The following is an 11,391-nucleotide window of genomic DNA, read 5'->3' as shown; positions in this document are numbered from 1 at the left end:
GACGTAGGGCTGCGATTCCTGGTGGATGACGTCACCGCTCCGTTGACGTCTTGTGAGCTCCATATTCCGGAGGGCGATGGCACAGTAAAGGTGGCTACTGGTGTCGTATCTCCTATCGACCCCACCAAGACACTAAGGATCCACTCTGTCCTAATACCAGCCGGATATGCTTGTGTCTCGGTAGATAGAGTGGTCAGAGGCCGTGAAAATGTGCCTCTCGATATCGAAGGCGGTGATGGAGAGAAGACACTTGGTGAAGCAGAGAAGACATTCATATGTTAGAGGAAATGGTACATCATTATTCCTGGGGTGCCGCCGCCACAACCGAACCCTAGCAGGTGCGGATTATTGTGGACGCTACTGCTTTTTCTATAATTATATACTGTATCAAATTACATTTAGTCATGTATACATATACCTTATTTGTTTTTATTCAAATCCAGGGCCTCCCCCCACCGAAGTCCGTCTGTCCATTCACCACATGACTATAGTGCCGTGGGACACGACGACGACGACGTACAAGAGAAGGCCGCATCCCCACCACCGGCCGCTGCATCTCCTCCACAAAGGAATCCAACGCCGCCCGCGGCCGAATCTCCTCCACAACAGCAAGCTCCACCTGCGCCGCTGCCTCCGCCAATGCCGACAACAGCCGCCGCCTCATCAGCACCGACTGGTGCTGCATCGAGGAGGAAGAGGTCGTCCGCCGAGACACAGAGATCACTCCAACCACCTGTGGCAAAGAGGAAAGCTTTGAACACGAAGATCCCGAAGACAACCAAGCTTTCATATGAGAAGACCGATGAGGAAGTGCTTGCTGCAAGCAAAGCAGAAGTCAAAGCATTCTTTGAAACATGCAAAGCTAATAGAAAAGCAGAGCAAGAGCCGCCATACCTAATGTATCCTCGTTCAAAGCTACGTCAAGTGGTGCAGAAAATTACAGACGTGAACCGTGCTGCAGGTAAACAACCAGGGTCAACAATATCAGACTACGATCGTACTGTCCTGAAGAAAATCAAGGCAGACAAAAGAAAAGTCCAGCAAAAAGTAGCACAGCTCGGCGAACAAGCGCAACAATTAGTTCAACCACTAGTGGTTGCGAATGAGTACGGTTCAAACGCCAACTTGCTGGCAATGACTATACCTGGTAATGTGGACTTAGATGAACTCGGGAATTGGATGGAAGAAACTGGGCTGCCCCTAGAAGCACTTCTAGGGCGTACCGATGCGCCAATCCACGGAGGTGTCGGTGACTATCAGAGTCGGTACATTTACGGCAGGATTATGTGCCACCCTGAGAAGGTACGAGGACTTGGTACACAAGTATACAAGCTGCACGAGTACTACTTGAGAGTCAGCTCAAAACATATAGAAGAAGAATTGATTGCCGTCCGAGTCCGCGACCGACACTACTTCCATGGAGATGACGTCATATGGGTAGATTTTAGTGAAGTACACCAACTTCTCCATATGAATGCTCTCGACAAATCTCTCATGAGCTTCTACTGTCTGTAAGTGATTCTTTCTTTCAATCATTAATCCCATTATAGCATATGTATGTATTCGTAATAACTACGCTCACAATGTGCAAACACATGATGAGAGAACAAAGATTGAAAAAAGACAATCGAATTGGTTTCATCGATCCATATGTCGTGTACAAGGACACTAAAACTAAAGATCCATTGAATCTGAAGCCTAAGGAAATGGAGAAGATACTCTTCCCTTACAATATGGGGTAAGTGTTGTGTTATATCATGTCTTAGTTAATCCGGCATTAAGATATACATATATAAGTTGACTCTAAACAAATGCAGAGATCATTAGATACTCATTGAGATTAAGATCACAGAACAAAAAATACATGTGTGGGACTCAATGAAAAAAGACCTTGCACTCTATCAAGACATAATAGACATGATCCAGAGGTAAGTATATATCATACTTTAAATATCGATGCGTGCTCCTTTACTTTATTATGTAGCTATACCTAATCAACGAGCGTCTTATTGGGCAGGGCTTGGGCTTGGCTACAACAAAAATATCGTACGGATCTGAATGTGTCACTTCCTCCTCCTGTTCTACTCCCTTGGGTGCCCACGCAGCCGTTTGGAACGAATCTATGTGGATACTATGTTTGTGAATTTATGCGGTGCACCCTATTTAAACCTGCTCAAAGTGTTCTAAAAGTAAGTAATATGCATGTGTATAAAGTAAATTCATATCTTATTTATTTGTTGGAAATAAATAGATTTTATGTATATTAATATCTTTTTTAACTAATGCAAATGGAAGGAGTGGAATATGAAAGATAAAGTGTTCGAGTACACATTACTCCTTGGAGTCCAGGAGACGATCGCCAGATTTATCAACGATCATGTCATTCCGGAAGACGGCGAGTTCCACTTATACCCGTAGGGCTTCAAGCCCATTCCAAATAAGGACGAACACTTGTATGAGCTTTGAGTGGGCGGACAAACATTATGTAATCATTAACCGGTGGCAGCACACTTGATTATTACTTGTACATAATATTATTATTGTAAATGTAATGTGTATGTACGTATGTGTATAGCTATATAATATATATATATATATATATATATATATTATACGGATAATATATATATATATGTAGTTTCATACTTTTTTTGTGTGCAATAATGACGCTCTCGTATAGGTGCAACGTATACGGACAATAGCGGCGTATACGAATAAATTGGAGAACATATACAATTGAAAACCAAAATCAATAAAGAAATGAAAAAGAAAAAGAAAAAGAAAAAACAAAAACAAAAAAACCCTTTAGTCCCGGTTGGTAATACCAACCGGGACTAAAAGGGGTGGCCAGGGGTGGCGCCACGTCACTGCCTGGCGCCCCCTATAGTCCCGGTTGGTAATACCAACCGGGACTAAATGTCCCCATTTAGTCCCGGGCCGGCGAGCCGGGACTAAAGGTGGGACTTTTAGTCCCAATCCCTTAGTCCCGGCTCGCCACCCGGGACTACAAGTGGTTTTCGACCGGGACAAAACAGTGTGTTAACCTATATATTTCTTCATATATATACGCAAAGGTAAAATAGTTTCACTTACCTAGGAGTTTTCGTATATTTGTAATGGAACGAAAGTAGTGAAGCTTCGTAAAGTTTTGCAGTGGAAACAAAAATAACCGAAAATACAAATTATTTAAATTGGTATTCGCTAAAATTCAATATAGCTATCCCTATCGGTGTCCTATTAGTCTATTTTGAAAAATTTTAAAATGAAGGCATCTGAATCCGTTTTATATTGGGATTCACCAGTTCCACTATCGTTGGCGCGGTTACGTATAATGTATTAAACGTGCAATCAGTTATGAAATTAGCTCTGCACACGGAATGAATGCTTGGGTTCCAATGAATTAGGCTTGAAAGAACTAGGTTGGCGGTCACAGTTCTGCGAAGGTAAAAATTCAATGTGCCGACCGTCAGTTTCGTGACCAACAAGATGGACGTTCACATTTCTAAAATGTGATTTTTTTTTTCTCCAGAACAGGACATCACGTGTATTTCAAACGTGATTCAGAAGCAGCTCAGTTCTCGGGTGGTCCGAGCGACAGATGTTGTTCGTACTTCTTGGTGTTTGTGTCATTTGTGCTACTCTCTGCAGACTGCGTCTCAAAATGATCACTTTTTGAGGAGTCAAGCTCTTCTAAATTTTACCATATAAATAGGTGAAAATATTAATATTTATAGTACATATTTTTTATACTAATTGTTGGCTAATATCATTAGATACTTCGTTCAATATATTTCCATTATTGAATATATTTCTATGATAAACTTATTTGGTGTTAATTTTGAGTGACTTCTGACATCCGTGTAGCTCTTTAGGCTCCGCTTGCTAAGCTTGATTTGAAGTTAGATCTTATACAGTTCAACAAACAATGGTAAATAAGATTATATATCAACTTTGAAGACACCACACAAAAAAAGTAGAGTAACTCAGTTTTCCATGTCTTGTGTGGAGCGACGGCCAACTCACGCAGAGGTAGGTGGAGAGGGCCGGCTAGGCCGGATAGGTCTGGCTCACATGCATGCTGGCGCTGTTTGGATACGAGGTTTTCTTTTGTTTTGACGTTTTTTTTGTGTGAAATTAAACTGATTCGAGTCGAATTCCAATGCAAATTCTATTAAATTCATGTATTTCAAGCAATTTTCTAAATAGATGGCTATAGATGACTATTTAGTACAATAGATGATTCTGTACTTGCAACTAGTGTGAGCCACTATAACCTGCTATTTAGAACACTGGTACCAAGAGCATCCACAAGAGTCTTTCTAAACCCAACTCTACAAATCATCATTAGGAGAATCCTTTACAGAAAAAACGTCATCAGTGAGCCATTCTTATTTTCTATCTCCAACTCTCCAAGAGTTTGGTATTTTTGACTTGGCAAAATTTAAAAAAAAAGACCCGCAAACTATTTTTTTCATAGGGTACTATTTCGGCACGAAGCAGGAAGACGTGGTGCTTGTAAACACCTTTGGAAAGAAGATCAGGAACAACAAAACACATGTCCAGTTGAAAGAAAACCTCATCTGGCGTCTTTAAAAGCATTATTCAGATTTGTATGAGCTACATATCAAAATTAATAATTTTATTTTTAACTTATTTTTTTATTGTGATGGACACATTTGTATTAGGCCTTGTTTAGTTTAGTTCGTGATTTTTTTTGGCTTTGACTACTGTGGCATTTTCGTTAGTATTTGATAATTATTGTCTAATTATAAACCAACTAGTATATTGCCCGTGCTAACGCTACGGTAAAATCTAAAATACCCATGCTAACGCAACGTGACGTATAGAAAAAAATAAATCATAAATCATCAAACTAAAAAAATAAATTAACTCATGAAGGAAACACAAATTTACTGATTGGTCATATTTCTCAAACAATAGACAGAAGTGGACATTCTGAAAGAACTATGGGATGAAATTCCCTGCTATTAACCTTTCCATCTTTTTTCTACTATGGGATGAAATTCCTGTTCACATAAAAGAGCTTCGTGCCCTGAACTGGGATTGCTGTGTTTCAGAGATAGGTTTGCAAATTCTCTATCCATGTCTCTGCAATCTTCACCCTGCGCTCCAGCTTCTTCTTCTTATTTGACAGACCTCCATCCTTCTTATATGACAACATCTGAATGTCCAGACAAAGATAAGACATGGGAAAGTTCAAAACTTGAACGCAGGATACAACACATACTTCTGATGAAATGAGCAAAAGTCATGGCAGAAGCTATGATCAAAAGAAATCGCAAAAAAAAGCAATGATCAAAAGAAAGAAGATCCATTTATAGTAGAGACACTACTACAGAATGAGGCATTGGTCGATGCCTAAAATGGCCAAAAACCTCGGCCTTTTTGCGGCCCGGGGTTAAAGACCCCTTTAGCACCGGTTTGTGTCATGAACCGGTGCTAAAGGGTCCTGCCCAACGGCTACTGACATGTGCTGTCGGGGCAGAGACCCTTTAGCACCGGTTCTTGTTACAAACCGGTGCTAAAGGGGTCCCTTTAGCACCGGCCAGAGCCACGGGCCGAGGCAAACCCTTTAGCACCGGTTTGTGTTACAAACCGGTGCTAAAAGGTAACCCTTTAGCACCGGTTTTTTCCCTGAACCGGTGCTAAAGGTCCAGTTTATAGGCCGGCTCCCTCCTCCCCTCTGCCCATTTGAAACCGAGAGCACCATTGTTGTTCTTGGAGCTTCTTCTTGCTTGTTCTTCATTTGTTCTTCATCTCCAACGCCCATCGTTGATCTTCTTCGACTCCGTCATCGTCTCTTCACGCTTAGAGGTGACTAACTTCAGCCTTTCTTGTCTTTTTCATGTTGTTTTTGGCTTGTGATGTTCCCATCATTTTTTAGCTCAAATCCACTTTGTTATTTTGAATCATTCACATGAATTAGTATCCATATATATATATATATATCATATTTCATGGTTGACCTAGTTTTAATGTATTTTGCAAGAATGAATTATAGTATATTTTTATGATCATAGAAAGTAGGATAGTTCAAATTAATTGGTTTGTTAATATCACTTGATTTATTTTTATTACTACATATAATGTCCATTGTATCATACATGTTTACTAGTAAATGTGGAATTTATAATTGTTTTAAAATTGAGTATGGATAGTAGATGGCAACCGTGACCGGGTCTTCAGTCTCTCAACGGGTTCAAAAGCGATACCGTCCGGAACTCCCTCTCATTACTTGTGGCAAGTGTGGGCAGAAGATTTTGATGGAGTACAAAGTGTCGAAAGAGGGAGTAAACAAGGGTCGTATATTCTACAAGTGTCCAGATCGTAATGTGAGTTATTTCCAGACATTTGCTTATATATGTGCATATTTTTTTAAATGATATTAATTAAACTTTTGATTCTCTCTTTTAATTTCAGTGGGACGGTACCGGCGGATGTACAGGTTGGTACTGGGAGGAAGAATACATTGAACACATTAAGAAATCTTTTGCACAGGTGGTTGAGGCTGAAGGTGGTGAGGCAGTGAGCCGACGAAAGAAGTTCAATGATGTTGATCAAGCGAAGGATCTATCTATTATAGTTGGGATCGGACGCGAACTAATTATGTTGCTTAAGTGCATTTTAGTTTTGTTTTTTTAATGCTAGTTGCGATTGTATTTGTTGTAGCCAAGCTTTTCTAAATTAATCAACTATGTATCTTAGACATGTTGTGCAATAAGATGAGAAACTATATGTGTGCATGGTTTTCATAATATATATGTTATCTTTAATGCAGATGGTAACACGTAATTGGATGTATAATGCCGATCGACGCTCCGAAGAGTTCATTAATGGCGTGCACTATTTCTTAAGTGTGGCCGAGTCAAATAAGAGGGACGGTTTCATGTGCTGTCCATGTGCCGTGTGCAAGAATTTGACGGAATATTCTAACTCAAGAACTCTTATTCACACTTATTAAAGTCTGGTTTCGTACAAAACTATATTTGTTGGACCAAACATGGAGAAAGCGGGATTATAATGGATGAAGGTGAAGAAGAAGAAGAAGAAGAATTGGACCATGCCAATATTATTGCTCAGTACGGTGGCTTCAATGATGTTGCAATGGGGGGAGATAATGAAGAAGAGGTGGCGGCAGAAGATGATCGGGGCGATGATGCTTTTGGTGATGCCATCCGTGATGCACAAAGAGAATGTGATAGTGATAAAGAGAAAGCCAAGTTCGAGCGCATGCTAGAGGACCACAGGAAATCGCTATATCCCACCGCTGAAGAGGGGCAAAAAAAGCTGGATACCACACTAGAATTGCTGCAATGGAAGGCAAAGAATGGTACATCTGACAAGGCATTTGGGCAGTTATTGAAGATCATAAAAAAGATGCTTCCGAAAGGCAACGAATTGCCCACCACTACGTATGAAGCAAAACAGGTTGTCTGCCCTTTGGGATTAGAAATCCAGAAGATACACGCATGTCCTAATGACTGCATCCTCTACCGTGGGGAGGAATACGAGAATTTGGATGCATGTCCAGTATGTAAGGCATCACGGTATAAGATTAGACGAGATGATCCTGGCGATGTTGAGGGTGAAGAACGTCATAGGAAGAAAATTCCAGCCAAGGTTATGTGGTATGCTCCTATAATACCACGATTAAAACGTCTGTTCAGAAATAAGGACAATGCAAAGTTGTTGCGGTGGCATAAAGAAGACCGTAAGATAGACAATATGCTGAGACACCCTGCCGATGGATCCCAGTGGAGAGCGATAGACAGAGAATTCTCAGATTTTGCAAATGATGCTAGAAACTTGCGGTTCGCCTTAAGTACAGATGGTATGAATCCTTTCGGTGAGCAGAGCAGTAGTCACAGCACTTGGCCAGTTACTCTATGTATCTACAACCTTCCTCCATGGCTATGCATGAAGCGGAAGTTTATTATGATGCCGGTGCTTATCCAAGGACCGAAGCAACCTGGCAATGACATAGATGTCTACCTTAGGCCATTAGTTGAGGAACTTCAACTTTTATGGAGCAAACCAGGAGTTCGCGTGTGGGATGAGTACAAACAAGAGCACTTTGACCTGCGAGCATTGCTGTTTGTAACAATCAATGATTGGCCAGCTCTGAGTAATCTTTCAGGTCAGTCAAACAAGGGATATAATGCATGCACACATTGTTATGAAGACCTTGACTGTGTATTTTTGAAAAAATGTCGAAAGGTCGTGTACCTTGGCCGCCGTCGGTTTCTTCCTGTGAACCACCCAGTACGAAAGAAAGGCAAGCATTTTAAAGGCAAGGCAGACCACCGGACCAAACCTCTCAATCGAACCGGGGATGATGTACTCGAAATGGTCAAGGATATAAAAGTAGTATTTGGAAAGGGACGAGGCAACGAACCTATTCCCAAGGATGCTAAGGGACACGTACCCATGTGGAAGAAGAAATCCATATTTTGGGAGCTACCTTACTGGAATGTCCTAGAGGTCCGCAACGCGATCGACGTGATGCACCTGACAAAGAATCTTTGTGTGAACTTGCTCGGATTCATGGGTGTCTACGGGAAGTCTAAGGATTCACTTGAAGCACGACAAGACTTGCAGCGCATGAAAGAACGAGACAACCTGCATCCAGAAAAGACAGATGATGGACGTCATTACTTAAGCCCTGCTAGCTACACTCTGAGCAAAGAAGAGAAGGAAAGCATGTTTGAATGTCTTAGCAGCATCAAGGTCCCATCTGGATTCTCCTCCAATATCAAGGGAATAATTAATGTGCCAGAGAAGAAATTCCTGAACTTGAAGTCCCATGACTGTCACGTTCTAATGACGCAATTGCTGCCGGTCGTTTTAAGAGGAATTCTACCTCCACACGTACGTCTAGCCACCGTAAAGCTATGTGCATTCCTCAATGCAATTTCTCAGAAGGCAATCAATCCAGAGCAACTAGCTACTCTGCAGAATGATGTCGTTCAATGTCTCGTCAGCTTTGAGTTGGTGTTCCCTCCATCCTTCTTCGATATCATGACACACCTCCTAGTTCATCTGGTCAAAGAGATTCGTATTCTCGGTCCTGTGTTCCTACACAACATGTTCCCCTTCGAGAGATTCATGGGTGTCCTAAAGAAATATGTCCATAGTCATTCCCGGCCAGAAGGAAGCATTGCCAAGGGCTACGGAACAGAGGAGGTCATAGAGTTCTGTGTTGACTTTATTCCAGACCTTGACCCAATTGGCATTCCTGAATCTTGACACGAGGGCAGACTCAACGGAAAGGGAACACTTGGGAAGAAAACATATATTGGTACGGGAAACGATTACTTCAATAAAGCACACTACACAGTTCTCCAGAACTCCTCATTGGTGGAACCATATGTTGAGGTACACAAAGATTTCCTACGGTCCCAGTGGCCCGGGAAGAATGAAGCTTGGATAATGCGTCAGCACATGGAAACTTTTGGCGATTGGTTGCGCAAAAAATGTCAAGGTGATGAAAACATTGATGAGCAGCTTTATTTGTTGGCCAGGCAACCATCATGGCATGTCCTCACATACAAAGGGTACGAGATAAATGGTAACACATTTTACACAGTTGGCCAAGATAAAAGGAGCACCAACCAAAATAGTGGTGTACGCGTGGATGCCACGGATCCAAATGGGAATAGACAAACATATTATGGACGCATAGAAGACATATGGGAACTAGTCTATGCAGCTAATTTTAAAGTTCCTTTGTTCCGGTGCCAATGGGTGAAGATGACCGGAGGTGGGGTAACAGTCGACAAGGAATATGGGATGACAACCGTGGACCTTAACAATAGTGGGTTCAAAGACGAACCATTCGTCCTTGCTGCAGACGTGAGTCAGGTGTTCTATGTCAAAGATATGTCTACGAAACCAAAGAGAGGAAAAAATGATGACCACTCAATCATCAATGAGCCAAAGCGCCACATTGTCCTTTCTGGGAAAAGAAACATTGTCGGAATTGAGGACAAGTCAGACATGTCAGGCGATTACGAAAGGGATGATCGAATTCCGCCCTTCATAGTCAACAAAGACCCAAGCATTCTGTTAAACAATGAGGATACTCCATGGTTACGGCAGGATCATAACCAAGGGTCATACGTCAAGAAGAAGTTCACTGTTGTGTCGGCTTGACTTTGTATGAAACTATATTTGAGAATTGTGAATTTTGATGTGTGTAACAAACTTTGTATTCATGACTTTTCCAATTGTTAGAGATCATCAAATGCAAAATTTGTCATGACTATATGTGTCAATTGTGGATTTTCAACTACACCTTCCCAAAACTTTGTCAAATGCAAAAATGGTCTATATATGAAATGTAGATTTTGATGAGTGGAACAATATTGGTATTCATGACTTTTCCAATCGAGACCATCTAGGGTTCCGAAACCGCTGCGTGGCTATGAGTTCTATGAAAATTCAAAATTCAGTGGTTCAAACTTTTCCAAATGAAAAGTTGACCATTAGACAAAATGTAGAACTTGATGAGTGTAGCAGACTTTGTATTCATGACTTTTCCATTTGGGACAATCTAGGGTTCGGTCAAAGGGTGTGTTCATCAAGATATATATTTTTATATGATTTTTTATTTGATGAAAATTATACCCAACTAGCATTCCTAGTAATAAATAACAAAAATAAAAAGTTTTACGTCAATATGATGTGAAAATAAATTTCCAGTTCATTGGATATAGTTTTTGTAAATTTATTGGAATAATATATTTTTGCATTAACAAAATACTAAACATTTCTTACAAAATCATTGCAAATTATAAAAATACAATAAGATATTTAAGTTTAAAAATTTTCATGTGTACATTAAAACAAATTACAATATATGTCACTGTTTAAAAAACATTATGCAAAATATTTAATTTACTATACAATTTATAATATAAACTGTATATATAAAACAATTGAAAAACTCTAAACTAAAAAAATGGGCCTTTAGCACCGGCCCATAGTGGGAACCGGTGCTAAAGGGTCCTGAAAATTTCAGGACCCCGCCCGAGCCCGCCTAGGACCCTTTAGCACCGGTTCCCACTATGGGCCGGTGCTAAAGGCCCATTTTTTTAGTTTAGGGTTTTTCAATTGTTTTATATATACAGTTTATATTATAAATTGTATAGTAAATTAAATATTTTGCATAATGTTTTTTAAACAGTGACATATATTGTAATTTGTTTTAATGTACACATGAGAAATTTTTAAACTTAAATATCTTAATGTATTTTTATAATTTGCAATGATTTTGTAAGAAATGTTTAGTATTTTGTTAATGCAAAAATATATTATTCCAATAAATTTACAAAACCATATCCAATGAACTGGAAATTTATTTTCCCATCA

General features: G+C 40.1%; 1 long non-coding RNA gene across 1 annotated transcript in view; it reads right to left on the bottom strand.

Annotated features, from left to right (window-relative positions):
* LOC110435743 overlaps positions 4,895-11,391 on the bottom strand; it is a 13,425-nt gene continuing 6,928 nt past the window's right edge. Inside the window, exon 3 of the long non-coding RNA XR_002453597.1 lies at positions 4,895-5,182. This is a non-coding gene — a long non-coding RNA (uncharacterized LOC110435743). The remainder of the gene's footprint in view (positions 5,183-11,391) is intronic.

Source organism: Sorghum bicolor, chromosome 5, assembly GCF_000003195.3.
Source record: "Sorghum bicolor cultivar BTx623 chromosome 5, Sorghum_bicolor_NCBIv3, whole genome shotgun sequence".
Classification (NCBI taxonomy): domain Eukaryota; kingdom Viridiplantae; phylum Streptophyta; class Magnoliopsida; order Poales; family Poaceae; genus Sorghum; species Sorghum bicolor.
This window is presented reverse-complemented; position numbering and strand designations above follow the sequence as displayed.